At 37.7% G+C, this 21312-nt stretch overlaps 1 long non-coding RNA gene across 1 annotated transcript in view; it reads left to right on the top strand.

Annotated features, from left to right (window-relative positions):
- LOC113879829 overlaps window positions 1-17306 on the top strand; it is a 45686-nt gene extending 28380 nt beyond the window's left edge. The window contains exon 2 of the long non-coding RNA XR_003507467.1: window positions 17105-17306. This is a non-coding gene — a long non-coding RNA (uncharacterized LOC113879829). The remainder of the gene's footprint in view (window positions 1-17104) is intronic.
- Window positions 17307-21312: the final 4006 nt, after the last annotated feature.

Genomic DNA, 21312 nt, shown 5'->3' with positions numbered 1-21312 from the left:
ACTGGTGTGTTTATTAGAAAAGGGAAGTGCCCTCTAAAATCAGACACACAGGAAGAAGGCCATGTGATGACAGAGGCAGAGTTTGGCAGGATGGAAATACAAGCCAAGGGAAGTCAAGTACCTGCAGACACTTCCAGATGCAAAGAAAGATTCTACCCAGGGTCTTAGAGGGAGCATAGCTCTGCTAATACATTGATTTCATACACCTAGCCTCTAGAACTATGAGACAGTACATTTCTGTTCTTTTGATCAATCCAATCTATGGTACTTCTTACAGCAGTCTTAAGAAATTAATACACCATGCAGTAGGCTATATTCACCACAAAAAAGAAATAATGTGTTGATATACTACAACATAAATAATCCTTATAAAAAGTAGAATAAGTCAGACACAAGAGGATAAATAGTAAATGATTCTGCTTATATGAAATACCTATAAGAGACAAACCTGTAGGAACAAACAGTAGATAAGTGGTGGTCAGGAACTGGAGGAAAGGGGGAATGAGGAGTTACTTGTTAATAGAATGAGATTTATTGTGTGGGTGATGAAAATACTCAGTAATTAGACATTGGTGGTGGTTGTACACCTTTGTGAATATACTAAAAAGCCTTATGATTTACAATTTAAATGTGAGAACTATGATGCCTGGTATGTGTGCTCAGTCATGCCCAACTCTTTGCAACCTCATGAACTGTGTCACCCACTAGGCTCCTCTGTCCATGGAATTTTCCTGGCAAGAATACTAGAGTGGGTTGCCATTTCCTTCTCCAGAGGAGTACTATGGTAGGTGAATTAAATCACACACACACACACACACATAATAATAAGGAGTGAAGCAAAAAGCCTCAAATAGGATAACTCCTTATGGAAACCAAATATTTTCATTTGTTTATAATCCAAAGAATTTACACAGATCTCTTAATTATCTAAGGCTTCTGTGCAATATTTGGGCTCATTCTTGAGCCCAATGAAACATTTATTAATAAATCTGATTGGAACATCTCTCCCAGACTCCTTCTATACTATATATAACGCTCATTCTGTGGTAATCAAGCTCCTTTTGATGCTTGTATTAACTGAAATTTGGTTCACTTCTGTACTCTCTATAGCCATCTTATGAGGAACATGTTAATACTCATATGCTCAAGTTCTTGCATTAGAAATAAGGTTTTTATAATCATAGTTATTGTGACCACATCCATAGTATCACGCTTACTGTCTCATACAAATAATACCAGAAATTCTCCAATGAAGTTCTTCCTAGTCAATTCTCCATGATACTATCTTGTTATGGTCAATTACAGAGATTCTCCCAGCCAAAAAACACAAAAAATGAAACCTTATTAGAAAACTTTAGTCTTTTAAAAATCAAAAAAAGAAAAACAGCAAAGAAAATGAAATAAAGTGATTTAGTCTTCTTGGATCCCACCTTAAATTCCTAAAAAAGAATGTGATTCTTTCTAGGTTTACAAAAAGAAATTTATTTCAGGAATCAGTTTTTTTCCTGGTTAAGATCTTTATCTCTTTATTTTTTATCTTTTCTCATATTAAAAACATGATGAAAGTTCCTGGAATGTGGCTCCAGTTTTAAGAACTCCAGCAATAAATCTCCAAAAAAGGATATGGACTTAGCAATTATCACTACTACCACCATAATCAAGATTGCTGGGAGAAATATCAGTAACCTCAGATATGCAGATGACACACCCTTATGGCAGAAAGTGAAGAGGAACTAAAAAGCCTCTTGATGAAAGTGAAAGTGGAGAGTGAAAAAGTTGGCTTAAAGCTCAACATTCAGAAAACGAAGATCATGGCATCCGGTCCCATCACTTCATGGGAAATAGATGGGAAAACAGTGGAAACAGTGTCAGACTTTATTTTGGGGGGCTCAAAAATCACTGCAGATGGTGATTGCAGCCATGAAATCAAAAGACACTTACTCCTTGGAAGGAAAGTTATGACCAACCTAGATAGCATATTCAAAAGCAGAGACATTACTTTGCCAACTAAGGTCCATCTAGTCAAGGCTATGGTCTTTCCTGTGGTCATGTATGGATGTGAGAGTTGGACTGTGAAGAAGGCTGAGCGCCAAAGAATTGATGCTTTTGAACTGTGGTGTTGGAGAAGACTCTCTCCATGGAGAAGTTCTCCTTGGACTGCAAGGAGATCCAGCCAGTCCATTCTGAAGGAGATCAGCCCTGGGATTTCTTTGGAAGGAATGATGCTAAAGCTGAAACTCCAGTACTTTGGCCACCTCATGTGAAGAGTTGACTCATTGGAAAAGACTCTGATGCTGGGAGGGATTGGGGGCAGGAGGAGAAGGGGACAACAGAGGATGAGATGGCTGGATGGCATCACTAACTTGATGGACGTGAGTCTGAGTGAACTCCAGGAGTTGGTGATGGACAGGGAGGCCTGGGGTGCTGTGATTCATGGGATCGCAAAGAGTCAGACACGACTGAACTACTGCACTGAACTGAACTGAACCACCATAATACAAGCACACCTCAGAGATATTGCCAGTTCCTGACCACTGCAATAAAGCAAATGTCACATTTCAGTGAGTCACACAAGTTTTTTGGTTTCCTAGTGCATATAAGAGTTATGTTTACCCTGTTAAGTGTGTTGTATCATTATGTTAAAAATGTAAGATAATTAACGATATTTCCTTGCTGAAAATGCTAACCATCATCTGCCCCTCCAAGAAATAATAATCATTTTGTTGTTGTAACATTAAAGATGACTGATCACAGGTACCATTGCAAATGGTTTTTGAACTATTGTGAGAATTACCAAAATATGAGAGACAAGAGTGCAAATGGTGTTGGGAAAATGGAGCCAATAGACTATCTTGACCCAGATTGCCACAAACACAGTATCTCTGAAGTGCAGTAAAGTGAAACGCAATAAAACGAGGCATGCCTGTTTTTTTTTTTTTTTTTTAAATTAAATGGGAGACCTAGATGTGGCTGAGCCTGAGATTTAAACATAGGTTAATATAATCCTGTGCTACATTTGACTAAATTATATGCCTCCTTGTATAACTTAATGAGCCGTATTTGAGTGTAAGAAACAGACTCTGTAAATTATATCAAATAAGGGGATACACTTTTTTTGGATAAACATGAAATCTCACAGATATGTCAGATTAACTTCATGAAAATTGAAGTGGAACTATGATTCTGGCAATTGAAGCTAGAAATTAATGCTGAATTCAAAGTAACTGTAGGGACATAGTCAGTGGTTCTTATTGCTTTGCTCTAGTGTTCTGCCCCTGGAGAAGGCAATGGCACCCCACTCCAATACTCTTGCCTGGAAAATCCCATGGACGGAGGAGCCTGGTAGGCTGCAGACCATGGGGTTGCAAAGAGTCAGACATGACTGAGCGACTTCACTTTCACTTTTCCCTTTCATGCATTGAAGAAGGACATGGAACCCCACTCCAGTGTTCTTGCCTGGAGAATCCCAGGGACGGGGGAGCCTGGTGGGCTGCCGTCTATGGGGTCGCACAAAGTCAGACACAACTGAAGCGACTTAGCAGCAGCAGCAGCAGCAGTGTTCTGCCCCAGATAGATCAGCAAGATCCACATGGGCACTCCTAGCATCTGCTCATGTAGGACTTCAATTTACATACCATTCCTCATGGTCCCTAACACAGTATATATTGAACTTATGCACCATTATGTTTGGCTAATGCTTTTTCTACCTGGATCTTTTACAACACTTGAGAGAAAACAGTTCAAGTCCTATTTGATAAATAAAATCATATATACATATAGAATATGTGCCCTTGATCAGTTTTAAACTTGGGTCAGTTTTTAAAATGGGTCAATTTTAAACCCCTTGAACTAGTTCTCTCTGTTAAGTAGAGTACACTTTGGCTTGTGAGCGAGGAAACATCTATTGGAAGACAGTGTAAACATCATGGGTGCCCCGAGGGACACAGTTAGTACCCTCAATCTTGAATGCCCTGCCCCAACATTGTTTTCTCTATTATATATTCAGTGCAGTTCAGTTGCTCAGTTGTGTTGACTCTTTTTGACCCCATGGACTGCAGCATGCCAAACTTTCCTGTCCATCACTAACTCCTGGAGCTTTCTTAAACTCATGTCCATGGAGTCAGTGATGCCATCCAACCATCTCATCCTCTGTCGTCCCCTTCTCCTGCCCCCAATCCCTCCCAGCATCAGGGTCTTTTCCAATGAGTCAGTTCTTCCGTCAAGTGGCCAAGGTATTGGAGTTTAAGCTTCATCATCAGTCCTTCCAATGAATATTCAGGACTGATTTCCTTTATGAATGACTGGTTGGATCTCCTTGCAGTCCAAGGGACTCAAGAATCTTCTCCAACACCACAGTTCAAAAGCATCAATTCTCTGGTGCTCAGCTTTCTTTATGGTCCAACTCTCACATCCATACATGATTACTGGAAAAACCATAGCTTTGACTAGGTGGGCCATTTTTGGCAAAGTAATGTCTCTGCTTTTTAATATGCAGGCTAGTTTGGTCATAACTTTCCTTCCAAGGAGCAAGGGTCTTTTAATTTCATGGGTGCAATCACCATCTGCAGTGATTTTGGAGCCCAAGAAAATAAAGTCTGTCACTGTTTCCACTGTCTCCCCATCTATTTTCCATGAAGTAATGGGATCAGATACCGTGGCCTTCATCTTTTGAATGCTGAGTTTTAAGCCAAGTTTTTCACTCTCCTTTTTCCCTTTCATCAAGAGGCTCTTTAGTTTTTCTTCACTTTCTGCCCTAAGGGTGGTGTCATCTGCATATCTGAGGTTACTGATATTTCTCCCAGCAATCTTGATTCTAGCTTGTGCTTCATTCAGCCCGGCATTTCACCTAATGTACTCTGCATATAAGTTAAATAAGCAGGATGGCAATATACAGCCTTACATACTCCTTTCCCAGTTTTGAATCAGTCCATTGTTCCCTGTCTGGTCCTAACTGTTGCTTCTTGACCTGCATACAGATTTCTCAGGAGGCAGATAAGGTGGTCTGATATTCCCATTTCTTTAAGAATTTTCCAGTTTGTTGTGATCCACACAGTCAAAGGCTTTGATGTATATATAGTTTCAAATATTTTGCAGCAAAAGTATTCAAATTCTCAAATGGGGTTTATCAAAACTCTCTCCCCGCCCCCTCAGTAGGAAAACCTCTGAGCCATATCATAAATTTTTTCTAGAGATGGTCTTTTAAGTTCTGTTATGGCAGTGGTTCCCAATCTGGTTAGATATTACCATAACCTGGAAAGATATTAAAATGCATTGATGTCTGGGCCCCACTGCAAACCTATTAAATTAGAATCTCCTGGGGTAGAACACAGATAATGATATATTTTGATGATGCAGATCTTTAAATTTTAAACACTGCAATCTCATAGTCCACAACTTCCAGGTAGTAACCATTCCTTTTCAAAACCTCTAATGACTCATTCCAGGGTTATATTTTCATCAGTGTCCAGCCAAACCACCACAAAGTGGCATATGTAAAGATGAGGAAGAAAAATAGCAAATTATACAGGTTCAGCTCCAATGTGCAAAGTGCTTGATCTCATCTCTTCTGTTCTTAGAACAAGATAAAGCTACACAAACTGAGAATCAGTGGTTTTTCTTGGACTCCAAGATTTCAGGACAGACAATTGCTTTAAAACCTGGAAAGACAAGTGCATCTGGAATGATAGAGCAAGGTAGGTCCAATCACCAGAAGCAGAAACTCCAGGATCAATATAATACTGGTAGAAACATTAAATGGCAGTTGTGATGAATTGCTAGAGACAGAGTATGGGATAGAGAGGGAGAGATTTCTGAGGGGAACAGTCTTAGATATTCCCAAAACTTTCATGAGCTTCCCTACAAGGAACCTGACCAGGTTCTCAATTTTAGGACCCAAGAAAATCCTCTGCTGTTCCAGAGACAGAGAAGAAGAGGAACTACTGTGAAGTGTAGACAAAGCATTCCCCATAAGACAAACCTAGTCTCTAGGAGAAAGGACTATGCCAGAGCTCAATTCTGGAAACACACTCTGGCTGAAGGAGAGAATTTATCCCTAGCCCAGCACTCTCCAGCCTTCCCCGTTTCACTGAAGGAGTGAAAAAGCATCATCAACAAGATACACAGCTTGAAGGAAATAATTGAGTACTTAGCAGTTGGGGCTTCCAAAGTGGTGCTAGTGGTTAAAAAAAAACAAAAACAAAAAAACGCCTGCCAGTGTAGGAGATGCGAGACACATGGGTTCAATCCCTGTATCAGGAAGATCCCTTGAAGAAGAGCATGGCAATCCACTCCAGTATTCTTGCCTAGAGAATCCCATGGACAGAGAAGCCTGGTAGGCTACAGTGCATGGTGTCATGAAGTGTCAGACATGACTAAAGGGATTTAGCACACACACATGCACATTGCAGCCAGGATAAGAATAGGGAACAGGAAAAAAAACTATACCACTGAAAGGCTTGCAAAAACAAAGAAACACTTACAAAAACAAGACCCCCAAAGTGAGGACAATTGGAACTACTTGTGCGGACAATGTGGTGTCCTAAATAGTAGTTTGCCAGGCAGCCATATGAAAGAATAGTGAGGCCTGTTTTACAAGTCAGTAGGATAATACAGTAAGAGACTTATGACAGATCAGTGGACATACATATATTTAATACAGTGACCCCAGCCAGTTGTTAACTTGGCTTTGTGGGGTTAACCGAGCCTGTACAGCTCTCTATATCTCACCAATCAGATAACTCAGTCCATCAATGTGAAGGAAAAGACTATTAAAACACCTAGATTGTTCACTCTAGTGCTATACGTTCTTGAGCCTGAAGCAAAGTCCCCTCGTTGAAAAATGAGGATGGATGTCAATGATGTTGGTGACTTCTAATAGGTTGTGCTCACATGCAATATTTAGAGTAGTCACCTTTGGGTTTTCCTTTTGTACAATGGGTAACTTTCTGGGGAGGAGGTAAATTTTTCTGTAAAGTGAACTGTGAAATATTTGAGCCATGGAGAACGGTTGATATATTGATCTCAGGGTGAACTAAACATGGGTTTTTATATGTTGGGTTGATGTTTTCCTGGCCATGTGTATGGGGACCATGCAAGTGTATGTCCTCACATATATTCATGCAAATATCACATTTTATTATGAACTAAAGACAAAACACCAGAGGATTCCCATGCCCAGTATGAGAAAGATACTAATACTCAGTTATAATTGATCCTACAAGACTCTTGATGAAATCCAAGGACTGTCTACCAACACCTCTATCTCCCTCTTACTATACATAGTCCGCATGAACTCACCTTTCCAAGGATGTGTCAGTATTGGCCACTGCCTTACAATAATGATAAAAGAATGCTTGTTATAATATAGAATATTCATTTATAGGTCTTAATCTTTATTTCTTTACAATCCTTTGCAAAAACTCCTCTCATATGGAAAGTGTTTTCATGATTGTACAACTGGGCTCCTGCCAGAATCCAATCATATGGCCCCAACTACAAGTTGGCTGAGAACTGTGGAAGTGCTCATGAATATTCAGTGGTTGTTAATTGTCTGCCACAGACCTCCAGGAGCTGAATCCTAATATGACTAGGTGTTTCCTAATTGAGTTCTCTCAGGAAACTAAATTTGTGATATTCTGCTTGCTCTCACTTTGCTAAAGCCCAACAGATGTAACCAACTCAGTGCACAATTCTTAAATTTTTAATCACTCTTAAATTATCCTATGATTTTAATGATGCAATTACACAAAGTCTATTCCCAGATCTTTAATTGCTATGCATGTGTAGCATTGCAGAGATCAACAAATCCATATCTCTAGTCCATCCACTTCTGAGCTAGAAACCCCTACAGCTTGCCTATTGGATATCTCTAGCACAAGGTCTGAAAGAGGTTTCAAACTCAGCATGTCCAACAATAATTAAATCCTCTTGGTCTCAGACCTATTCGTTTTTTCTTTTTTTCCCTTATTAAAATGGTATTGACAATTTCCTCGTTGTTAAAGCCACAGATCTGAACATTATTGCTATTTCTTCAACATTTTTCTCGGCCTTTCTCCATTAAATTAGTTAGCAAGACTAGCTGATTTTATCTTATGCTTTCTTATTTCTGGCTCTGTTTCTCCATTCCCATGTCTCAGATCAATAGTGTCTCTTTCCTTGGTTGAATGATCTCCAGTCTAGTCCTCACTCTACAGTCAGAGTGACCTTAATCAAAGACAAATCATCATATCAGTTTCTTACTTAATGGGAGTCAGAGACTTCCATTACCCTTAAATGTGTTTCAAAATACTTAACGTTTACAGAGTGCTAAAAGGTCTGTGCTGTGTCTAACTCTCTGGCCTTATGTTTCATTATATTTCAGTTTCATATAACTCAGTCATTACTGACCTTCTATCCCTTCTCTCTTTCCTCGTTGACTTGAAATTCATAAATGTTTCTGTACCTGAATGATTCTGAATTCTTCTCCACATGTATTCTCAACCCTTGTCAAGTTAATCCCTAACTTTCCTTCAAGTCTCGTCTTAACTATTATTTTCCTAAGAAAGCATTACTTCATTCTTATATAAAAGTTAGATATTTTACCTCTGTAGTACTGCAGTTCTTCTATTACAGATCTGAAGCTTAGCTAATTAAAATTATCTACTCAAGTGAATGAAGTTTCATGTTGGTTCAGTGGTAAAGAACCCCTTTGCCAACACAGGATATGTGGGTTTGATCCCTCGGTTTGGAAGATCTCCTGGAGAAGGAAATGGCAATCCACTCCAGTATTCTTGCCTGGAAAATCCCATGGACAGAGGAGCCTGGCAGGCTACAGTCCTTGGGATCACAAAGAGTCAGACACAACTTAGCAATTAAACAACTGGAGTGGGTAGCCATTTCTTTCTCCAGGGGATCTTCCTGACCCAGGGGTTGAAGCCTGGTCTCCTGCATTGCAGGCAGATTCTTTACTGTCTGAGCTATCAGAGAAGCCCCAACAAAAACAACAACTCAAATGTAAAGGCTGTTCACCATATTCACTCTTCTTGACATTGAACATTATTTAATTTTAATCTAAATTTTAATTAGATTTAATATTTTATATTTGATTCAATTTTTTAAATTTAATTTTAACTTATTTTTGATACTATACATGCTCTAATCTGAAATCCCACACCATAATTTGTGAACACCTGTATTATGTTGAACAGTTCCTGAGTATAACCTATTGCACAACTTCTTTTACTTATATAAATCTGTAATAATTAGTAATAAACATTGTTGAAAAAAATGTACAAGTACTCATATTCACTGTTCAAAACTCTTGATCTAATTATTAGCATTTAAAAATTGCTATGCAAGACAAATAAAAATTAACATATATCATATAATCAATAACCCTGAAAAATACACTTTATATTATCAGTTGGTGATGGTGGTTTAGTCACTAAATTGTGTCTGACTTGTGACTATATGGAGTAGCTCACCAGGCTCCTCTGTCCATAGAATTTCCCAGGCAAGAAGAGTTTGCACAAATGAGAAAGCAAAACATAATATAAACCCCTATGTTTAAAACTGCCTTGCTGCATACGTATCAGTGGGGAAGATGTACCTACTCTTACTTCCTAGAATATAAATTAAAATATTTTATAATACAAATATGGTCTATGTTTTACCTAGTTAATCATTATAAATTTCATGAATATTTAGGCTACTATACATAGGTGCATTTCAGTAGTTGGTTTGATAATGTTTTTAAAAATATTTTAACATGAAAAATGATGGATATAACTTCTGAAATGTATAATGTTCATGGTGCTATTTAGCTTGAACATTAGGTCCTATTTATTAATATACCAATAATTTTGAGAGATGGCCTCAAAATTATTCAAAATTGAGAGATGGCCTTCAGTTCAGTTCAGTTCAGTCACTCAGTTGTGTCTGACTCTTTGTGACCCCATGAATCACAGCACGCCAGGCCTCCCTGTCCTTCACCAAATCCCGGAGTTCACTCAGACTCACGTCCACCGAGTCAGTGATGCCATCCAGCCATCTCATCCTCTGTGGTCCCCTTCTCCTCCTGCCCACAATCCCTCCCAGCATCAGGGTCTTTTCCAATGAGTCAACTCTTCGCATGAGGTGGCCAAAGTACTGGAGTTTCAGCTTTAGCATCATTCCTTCCAAAGAAATCCCAGGGCTGATGTCCTTCAGAATGGACTGGTTGGATCTCCTTGCAGTCCAAGGGACTCTCAAGAGTCTTCTCCAACATAACAGTTCAAAAGCATCAACTCTTTGGTGCTCAGCCTTCACAGTCCAACTCTCAGAGATGGCCTTAGCTAAATGTTTATCTGAAAGAAATTGAAATCAAACAAATCTCATATATTGAAAAACCTCACACACATACAAAGCTTCCAGTCTTTAAGATTTCACACTTACAGAGTTGTTTCTCAAGGATTGCTTTATGAAGTGATACCTGTAGAGTTTACTAAAATATTTTTTTAAAACAAACAGTTAGCAGACAACCACTGTGACATGAGTGGACACTGTAGCAAGGAGAATCACAGGAGGTGGCTGGAGTAGAACACCAGTGGAGCGATGGCATAAGTCCAGTGGAAGCTTTATCTCCTTGATAGATTGATGCTTTCTCTGACTGGCTTGTGGCCCATAGTGTGGACACCTGGGAGCCAATAAAAGTTTCACTTGGGATCACTAAAAGTTACTTTATAGAAATGGAAGCTCAGCATTCTAGAGCAGACATGTTCAAGTTAATTCTGAAGAATCATTATTGTTGTCAACTGATAAGAGTTCAAAGTTGGAACCCTTGAAAAGACAGAAGCAAAAGGAAATAGGAAGAGTTAGGAGATAAAGTTATTATTTCTAAAGGAAGATTGATGAGTTAGGTATTTATCTTGTGACTTACTAAAAATGTTAACTGTAGACTTGAATGTTGGGATGGAAACAGGCATACTAATAGGCTTAGTGAAGCCTGGATGGCTGGTGCTCCTTAATTTCCAAATAAGATGGGTTTGATCCTGCTATCTGTCCTCTTTGAAACAAAGTGCTTTCTCATTCTTTGCCAAGAGCTTTCTTTTGATTGCTATTTTCTATTTATAACTGGCTGTGATTTTCAGCTTTTGATGTTTTCCCATACTCCGGCTATTTGCAGTGGTCTACGATTCATGGGGTTGCAAAGAGTCGGACAAGACTGAGCGACTGATCTGATCTGATCTGAATGCTGATCCAACTCAAGAGCATGAAATCTATTTGTTTTCTGTCACCTATGCCACAAACAATACTAGATAAAAATAATTATTGGCTGGAGATTTAAGTATAACTAAGCATAGGAGATGCTATATTATAGCATATTATCAAATATAGTTTTCAGATGGACCCCAAACTTCCAACTCTTAAGAAAGGTCTTCAGCCCCACCCATCAACCAAAGTGCCAGCCTCCGACCATATTGTTCTGCCTTCTCTCCTCTTCCTGCATATCACTATCTTTTCTTATTTTTTATCTATTACATTCCTAGATCCCTGTTCCTTTTTAGAAGAAACCTTAGCTAAACAGTTTACAGTCTCCTCATATCTCATGTTCATGAACCCTCCTCTAGAATTGATAGACAAAAAATACTTCCCTAAACAAAAGGAGTTACATAATGAAATTAAACTTTGATGTGAGATTTTACTCCAGGTAAACTAACTCTTGATTGCTGGGAGAAATATCAACAACCTCAGATATGCAGATGATACCACTTTAAAGGCAGAAAGCGAAGAGGGACTAAAAAGCCTCTTGATTAAAGTGAAAGAGGAGTGTGAAAAAGCTGGCTTAAAACTCAACATTCCTAAAACAATGATCATGACATCCAGTCCCATCATTTCATGGCATACAAATGGGAAAAATGTGGAAACACTGTCAGATTTCATTTACTTGGGCTCCAAAATCAATGTGGATGGTGACTGCAGCCACAAAATTAAAAGACACTTGCTTTTTGAAAGAATAGCTATGACAAACCTAGACAGCATATTTAAAAGCAGAGATATCAGTTTGCTGACAAAGATCTGTAAAGTTAAACCTATGATTTTTCCAGTAATCATATATGGATGTGAGAAGGCTGAGTGCCAGATAATTGATACTTTCTAACTGTGGTGCTACAGAAAACTCTCGAGGGTCCCTTGGACAGCAAGGAGATCAAACCAGTCAATCCTAAAGGAAATCAACCCTGAATATTCATTGGAAGGACTAATACTGAAGTTGAAGCTCCTATACTTCAGCCACCTGATGCAAAGAGCCGACTCTTTGGAAAAGACCCTGATGCTGGGAAAGATTGAGGGTAGAAGAGGGTGACAGAGGAAGAGATGGTTGGATGGCATCACTGACTTAACGGACAAGATTTTAAGCAAACTCAGGGAGATACTGAAGGACAGGGAAGACTGGCATGCTGCAGTTCATGGGGTCTCAAAGAGTCGGATATGACTTAGCGACTGAAAACAACAATAACAGAACTATCTGTCTAGTAGACACCCTTCTTAACTCAGCTTTCCAACTGTAAGTAAATTAATTACAAGAGGTTTTTCTCAACTCTGTTCTTTTCTGTTCCACCAGTATTTATCACAATGCTTGGCACAAAGGTGATGCTTTAAAAGTGTTTGGAAAATGAATGATTAACTGGTTAATAAGAAAGGCATTAATGCATACCCTTTAGGATATCACATTAATTCATTTGCATAAAGGACTACTGTTCACAGAAGTTGCAGTCCTTCCAGGAATCAGAGAAAACAAGAATAGCTATTTTGCTAATGCTACATATTAACTGTGTATCAATTGTATCTTTGTAATGAAAACTTTTGTAATGGGAACAGTAAATTCACTGAGTACAGAAATCCAATTCAGTTTCGTGCTGATTATTTACTACTTCATGCCAACAATAACATATAGACACTAATACAAAAGAAATGCAGGACTTTATTTTCTAAGGTTCAGTTCAGTTCAGTTCAGTTCAGTCACTCAATTGTGTCCGACTCTTTGCAACCCCATGAATCGCAGCATGTCAGGCCTCCCTGTCCATCACCATCTCCCGGAGTTCACTCAAACTCACATCCATCGAGTGAGTGATGCCATCCAGCCATCTCATCCTCTGTCGTCCCCTTTTCCTCCTGCCCCCAATCCCTCTCAGCATCAGAGTCTTTTCCAATGAGTCAACTCTTCACATGAGGTGGCCAAAGTACTGGAGTTTCAGCTTTAGCATCATTCCTTCCAAAGAACACCCAGGGCTGATCTCCTTTAGAATGGACTGGTTGGATCTCCTTGCAGTCCAAGGGACTCTCAAGAGTCTTCTCCAACACCACAGTTCAAAAGCATCAATTCTTCAGTGCTCTTTCGAAGTTTACATAACAACTGGTTCAAGATGATAATACTTTAGAAGTTAAGTTTTTCAGTCGTGTATGACTCTCTGCAATCGCATGGACTGTAGCTTACCAGGCTTCTCCATTCATGGAATTTTCCAGGCAAGAGTACTAGAGTGGGTTGCCATTTCCTTCTCCAGGGGGATGTTCCCAACTGGTGGATCAAACCCGGGTCTCCCACATTGCAGGCAGGGGCTATACCCACTGAACCATCAGGGAAGCCCAATGATGTTTTAGGAAAAACATTAAAGTAGATAGGGCTTCCTCAGTGGTGGTAGTGGTAAAGAACGGGCCTGCAATTGCAGGCGATGCAAAAGACACAGGTTCAAATCCTAGTTCAGGAAGATCCCCTGCAGGAGAAAATGGTAAACCACTCCAGTAGTCTTGCCTGGAAAATCCCATGGAAGGAGGAGCCTGGTGGGCTACAGTCCACACGGTTGCAAAGAGTCAGACATGACTGAAACATTCAGTTCAGTTCAGTGCAGTTGCTCAGTTGTGTCTGACTCTTTGCAACCCCATGAATTGCAGCACCCCAGGCCTCCCTGTCCATCACCAACTCCTGGAGTTCACCCAAACTCATGTCCATCGAGTTGGTGATGCCATCCAGCTATCTCATCCTCTGTCGTCCCCTTCTCCTCCTGCCCCCAATCCCTCCCAGCATCAGAGTCTTTTCCAATGAGTCAATTCTTCGCATGAGGTGGTCAAAGTACTGGAATTTCAGCTTTAGCATCATTCCTTCCAAAGAACACCCAGGACTGATCTCCTTTAGAATGGACTGGTTGGATCTCCTTGCAGTCCAAGGGACTCTCCAGAGTCCTCTCCAACAACACAGTTCAAAAGCATCAATTCTTCGGCGCTCAGCCTTCTTCACAGTCCAACTCTCAGGTCCATACATGAGCACTGGAAAAACCATAGCCTTGACTAGACGGACCTTTGTTGGCAAAGTAACGTCTCTGCTTTTAAATATGCTATCTAGGTTGGTCATAACTTTCCTTCCAAGGTGTAAGCATCTTTTAATTTCATGGCCGCAATCACCATTTGCAGTGATTTTGGAGCCCCCAAAAATAAAGTCTGACACTGATGACCTTTAGGAGGAAGAAATTTTCAGAAAGTCAAAAGAACTACTGAAACACCAATGGTTTCTCTCTGGATTATAACAGTTCAAGTACAAGGCATGTAATTAATTAGTTAAAAGATACCAAGAATTAAATCCAAAATCAAAGAAATTTACTCTCAGAAGCCAGCCTTTACATACTGCCTAGTAACAACTATTTCAATGGTATTTAATAAATATTTAGTTGAGCATTTATTAAATAAATGTTTAATAAATAAACCTAATAGCTTAGGTTTCTATACTTTTAATGTATACAAGAGTGTAGTTAACTTTTTTTACTTAAGTTTTTACAAAGTATATGACCATTTGTGTGTTCTGATGGCAACAGGTACACTTTGAATGTTCATGTGATAATGTCTCAATGTATAGGGAATACATGCTACACACTTCAAAAACCTTTTTCTTACAATAATCATTCCCTTCTCTGGATGCCTGTAGTGATTATTGCTTTCAGCATTATTTTAATTCTTTCTGTATCTGATTTTAACTATTCAAGTTTATAAATTACCTATCCTACACCTCCAAAGAAGTAAATAAAACATTTAAATCATTGAAGAACTGTTTATTCCTATATATTTTATGCAAAATATACCCTCATCAAGATAGCTCACTAAATACATTGCAAAAAGTATGTAATCTCTAAATATGTTTACCTACATAATTGAAATCCATACCTTAGAACTGGTTAATTGGAAAAGACCCTGATGCTGGGAAAGACTGAAAGTGGGAGGAAAGGGGACAACAGAGGATGAGATGGTTGGATGGCATCACCAACTCAATGGGCATGAGTTTGAGCAAACTCCAAGGGTTGCCGATGGACAGGGAAGCCTGGTGTGCTGCAGTCCGTGGAGTTGCAAAGAGTCAGACATGACTGAGAGATTGAACTGAACTGATGAAATATTAAATCACTATTTTACATTGAATAGAAAAAAAGACATTTCATCTTCATGATTCTAAAATTATTTCATTAAGACAAATAATATTTAATCCCTATATATACCAGGCTCTTTTTTATTAAATGTACATATACTTTTGCTTCCCAGATGGCACCATAGTAAAGAATCTGCCTGCCAAGGCAAGAGATGTGGGTTTGATCTCTGGGTTGAGAGATCCTATGGAGTACGAAATGGCTACCTGCTCCAGTACTCTTACCTGGAAAATTCCATGGAGAGAGGAGCCTGATGGGCCACTGTCTATGGGTCACAAAGAGTTAGACACAACTGGGCACACATATACACACACGTGTACTACTGAATTAGTTAAACGCTATCTCTAGTATTTATTATTGTATTTAGCTACTTGTATCTCTATGAGCACTTTAGTTTCTATGCTTCAAATCAAAAGCCAGTTAACTTCCATGTCCTAAATGATTTCTTAACACTAGAACCCTCCTCTTTTCCCACCACTGGCCTTTTTATGCTATAAGACAGCAGGATCTAAGACTAAACATTTTGTATAGACACCTATGACCTGCTCTCTGTAGAGAGAATAGCTTCTTAAATAGAACAGCATCTGTGTTGTTTTAATTTGAAACAGCTCATTCATAGCAAATTTGTAATTATTTACTTAAACTTCAAATAATTTAAAGTTTTTATCTACTTTAATTCCCTTTAGCCCATTGAGGATTGGGTAGAAAGGGAACTAATTACTTTATATAGTTTATACAAACATAAACAATGAATTTTGATTTCCTTTAATGTTCCAAGAGAGAATATTAAAAGCACATACTTAAGACAGGTGAAAATATCCCATCAGATATCTCTACAGATTGATATTATTCATCTTTTCAAACTCTTCCATTGTCTTCCTTTTTAAATGATTTTGAGAAAGCACATATAAATAGTCAAACAAAAACCATATGGATATAAGCAGTTCTTTAATTCTGATATTACTCATTTTTCCCCCTTATGTTTTTAACTCCTTGAGAGAAGTGATCATATTCTAGATACTCTCAACCAACTAAATCTATTTACTTCTTTTATTAAAAAACTATTTTTCTTTTGTCAAGAACACTGTGATATCCTTGTTGTGGATGCAATAAATGACTTTCAAAACTTTTTTGATCTGGTATTTCTGGAGTGGTATATATGATGCTTCTTTTTGGATCTTTTTCTTTCTTTCTAAAAATCAGCATTTTTAACCCATTGGCTCTCCTCGCACTCCTACTCTGTTTTGTTTTGTTTTGTTTTGTTTTTTTCCTTTCCTGTAGGGATAAATGCTTGTACATAGTAATAAATTTTGTTGCAAATATGTATATCGGGTTCATAAAATTCTCTATCCTTTTGAAAGCTGTTAATTTCAGAATTTTGCTCATGGTACCAGTTATTTTCTACTTTTTAAAAAATTCTTTTTCTCTGTTCTCAAACTCTTGTCCTCTTCTCTCCTTTTTCTTCTCTTGGTGCTTCTTTTTAGTATTCTCTCTCATATACATCCCAGGAAATCTCATTCACTTCAGTGACTTCAACTACCAACTATATTTTGAGTATTCCTAGAACATCATTGATATCTGAATTATATCTTGACCTCTATATCACCTGCTATGTACCTTGAAATTAATCAGATCAAATGAAGACTTCAAAACTCTTCAACTGTAGTCTACATTTTCTGTTTCAGAGTATGAAATCAACATCATCTATGTGACCAAACCCAGAGGATGAGGAATCACCTGAATCCCCTACTCTCGAACTACTGTGTTCTTACGGCCTTGTAAGTCATCCCTCAATTTTAACTCCCCAGCTCTCCCATTTCTTCATCATGTAGGACCTTCTTTAATGCAGATACATAAATAAATGATGGACTTAGTCCATGGAATTCAGAGAGCCTGATGTTTCAGAGAGCCAATAGAATAATCCATAATAGCAAATTTATATATTTAGCCATGTATGGGTTGTGAGTACTCAGGAAAATGTATTTCTTAAAGTGTTATGGGACTTCCCTGGTGACTCAGATGGTAAAGAATCTGCCTGCAATGTGGAGACCCAGGTTCAATCCCTGGGGGTCAAGAAGATCCCCTGGAGAAGGGAATGGCTACCCACTCCAGTTTTATTTCCTGGAGAATACCATGGACACAGGAGCCTAGCGGGCTACAGTCCACGGGGGTCCCAGAGTTGGACATGACTGAGCAACTAACACTAAAGTGTTATACAAATCAAAACCTAGGATAGCAAATAAACTTGTAGCCAAAAACAAAAATTATGTAAATAAGTTTAGACAAAAAATGAGACCAGACCCAAATTGGGTAAGACCAGGAATATACAGAAATAAAGAGTATTAGAATAGATAAGAGTTAATGGGTCTAAAGAGGAAATCATATAAAGTTTTTTAATGAGCAAACTAAAACTCTGCATACTGGAGACTATTTTAAAGATAGCAGATTAAAATGGACACCTATGAATAGAAAGAATATTAATCTATATCTGTTTAATTTCCTTCTTGGATTTTTGTGACGTTTCTTAATGGTATCCTTTCCTTACTGCATTTCTTATTACTCCAAGAGTAATAGATGTAAAAGACAAATTTTTAATTCTGTCATTTTTATTTCAACATCCATTATATAGTGCTCTTCTTCACTTAGAATAAGTAACATTTTTCGTATCTTAGAGTATCCTTCATGATCTGAAAGTTATAGACCACTTTAATTAATCTCTTACCACATTTTCCACTTGAAAGTCAATCCTATTTATATTAAAATAATTTCACTTCCCAGTACTGTCATGCTCATTCAAGTTACATTTCTTAGTATGTATTTGTGTTTGATACCTTTGTCTAGAAAGTTTGCATGTAGAATTCCTTCAAATCATAGCTTATTTTTTGAGCAAGAGCTTCCATTTTTTCTACCCAAATTACCCAATGCTATTATTTTCTTGAAATACTTATCTGACTACATTACATTTTCCCCTATATATCAAATTCATTTTTCTCCCAAACATCAAAGGACTTTTCTCCATATACAGGACCTAAAAAAGGGTAAGTACTTGGTAGCTGTTTATTTTACTTCAACTATAAATAGAATTTTAAGAAATTTTGATGAGGCATAATAAAATACTGATAATGTAAATTAGATAATTGAAATAAATTATAGCTTGCTTGCCTTTCTGTATATACAGACAGCAGTACATATAATCAGGGCTATGCATTCTCCCTTTCCCAAACTCTGGAATCTTGAGAAAGAACTAAAGTTTAGTTGTAACTTGACATTCAGGTTAAATAAATCAGTAACATTATATATAACTCAAAATTAGCCTTAAATAGGTTTAAAACTTAATTTTAAAAAAATTAAAAATTACCATACTATATATCTATAGGAAATGCTATATTCTTCCTGTTGTCATTATTATCTGGCTTCTAACTTGCTAAAGTTGTCAATTGTCACTCTATCACTGGCATACAGGAAATCATTTTTCTTTTTCTAGTAGCATTTATAATTTTTCTTTTTAGCAATTTTCAATTTTCTAAATATGTATAGACTGCTTTTAAATTATGTACTGGTATTCATCAGTGAATTTTCAGTCATTGTTTTTTGAGTATACTCTGTTACATTCTTCTTTATCATATATGGCCTATCTGCATCTATATATATCATCTATCTATCCATCTATCCATCCATAGTCGACCTTCTCACTCTAAAACCTCTTACTCCATTGTGTGTTTATTAACATTTTACAGTTGCCCCTCAGTTTCCACAGGGATTGTTTCCATGACCCTACAGATAACAAAATTCACGGATGCTCTAGTCCCTTGTATAAAATGGTGTAGGTCCTTATTTGTTATCTATAAGTTGTTGGCCCTGCAGGGACTCTATATTGAAAATGCTGAACCTTTGGATAGGGATGCAAAGGATAGATGGTCTTCCTTATTTCTTTATATCTTTGTATGTATTACGGATACTTCATATTTGTATATTTCCCCCCAATATGAGAGTCAGACACAACTTAGTGACTGAACAACAACATGAGAGCAGGTTTTAGTTTCACAATTTAAAATTCTCTTGAGAGTTGCTTTTACACTTTTATAAATCTACTTATGCTTTCTCACTCACATTTTCATCTCCACTTTTATTTCTTCATACTTATTTTATACCCAAATTTAATGATCTGGCTGTCAGTTGAAGCTGCTGATTCATCTCGTTATTTCTGCATTCCTTCCTTCTTTCCTTCCTTCTTCTTTTCTTCTCTCCTTCTCCTCCTCTATCTTCCCTTCCTTCCTTGCTTCCTTCTCTCCTGCCTCCCCTACCTTCCTCCCTTTCCTCCCTCTCTTCCTTTTTCTGTACCTTCCTTAGGAGGATGAGATTAATATATACTATTACTATATATACACTAATAAAACTCCAGTACTTTGGCCACCTCATGTGAAGAGTTGACTCATTGGAAAAGAGTCTGATGCTGGGAGGGATTGGGGGCAGGAAGAGAAGGGGACGACAGAGGATGAGATGGCTGGATGGCATCACCAGCTCAATGGACGTGAGTCTGAGTGAACTCCGGGAGCTGGTGATGGACAGGGAGGCCTGGCATGCTGTGATCATGGGGTCACAAAGAGTTAGACACGACTGAGCAACTGAACTGAACTGAACTGATATATAAAATAGATAACAAATAAGGACCTACTATTAAGGACAGGGAACTATATTCAATATTTTGTAATAAGCTATAAGGAAAAGAATCTGAAATATATGTGTGTGTGTGTGTGTGTGTGTGTGTGTATATATATATATATGATTGTGCTGTACTTCTGAAAATACATGCCATTGGAAACCACCTCTACTTCAGTTAAAATATTAATAAATTTTCAAAAAATGAGCTCCACAGTTTTAGATTCTATGTATAAGTGAGATCACACATGAGCTCATTTGTCTCTCTCTGACTTATTTCACGTACCATACTGCCCTCACAGTCCATCCATGTTGTTACAAATAGCAAGAGTTTCTACTTTTTAGGATTAAATAATATTCCATTTTATATTTTGTTATATAATATATATATGTATTCTAAATTATATCAAAGTTTTTTGTCCATTTATATGTAAATGGATACCTAGGTAGTGAATTATATGGCAGTGAACAGAGGGATGCATTATCTCTTCAAGACAATGATGTTTTTTTTTTCCCCTTTGGAAATATACCCAGAAGTAAATTATTGGATTATATGCTAGTTTTCTTTTAATTTTTGAGGGAACTCCATGCTGTTTTCCAGAAGCAGAAGATTTGCCAGTTTACACTCCTAGCAACAGTACACCAGGGTTCCCTTTTCTCCACTTTCTTACAATTGTTATCTTTTATCTTTTTGGTGGTAGCCATTCTAAAAGCATGAAATAATATATCACTGTGGTTTGAATTTACATTTCTCTGAGAATTTACTGATGTTGGGTACATTTTCATTTACTTATTGGTCTTTGTATGACTTCTCTGGAGAAATATCTAGTCATCTATCAAAAAATTATTTCTTGTTAATGAGTCTTTTGAGTTCTTTATATATTTAGGACATCAATCCCTTTTTAGATGTATGGTTTACAAATACATTCTCCCATTCTGTAGATCACCTTTTAATTTTGTTGATTGTGTCTTTTGCTGTGCATAAACTTTTTAATTCAACCAATTCCTTCCTTATAAATTTTTGCTTTTGTTGCTTGGGTTTTGGTTTCATATACAAAAAGTCACTTTCAGGACTGATATCAGAGAACTTCTTTCCAAATGTTTTCTCCTAGGAGTTTATGGCTTCAGGTCTTACAATTAAGTCTTTAATTTGTTTCAAGTTAATTTTTGTGAATGGTGTAAGACAGGGATCCAGTTTCATTTTATTACATGTTCAGTTCAGTTCAGTTCAGTC

Source organism: Bos indicus x Bos taurus, chromosome 21 (genome assembly GCF_003369695.1).
Source record: "Bos indicus x Bos taurus breed Angus x Brahman F1 hybrid chromosome 21, Bos_hybrid_MaternalHap_v2.0, whole genome shotgun sequence".
Classification (NCBI taxonomy): Eukaryota; Metazoa; Chordata; class Mammalia; order Artiodactyla; family Bovidae; genus Bos; species Bos indicus x Bos taurus.
Note: the sequence above shows the minus strand (reverse complement) of the source record. Positions and strands in the feature narration are given on the sequence as shown.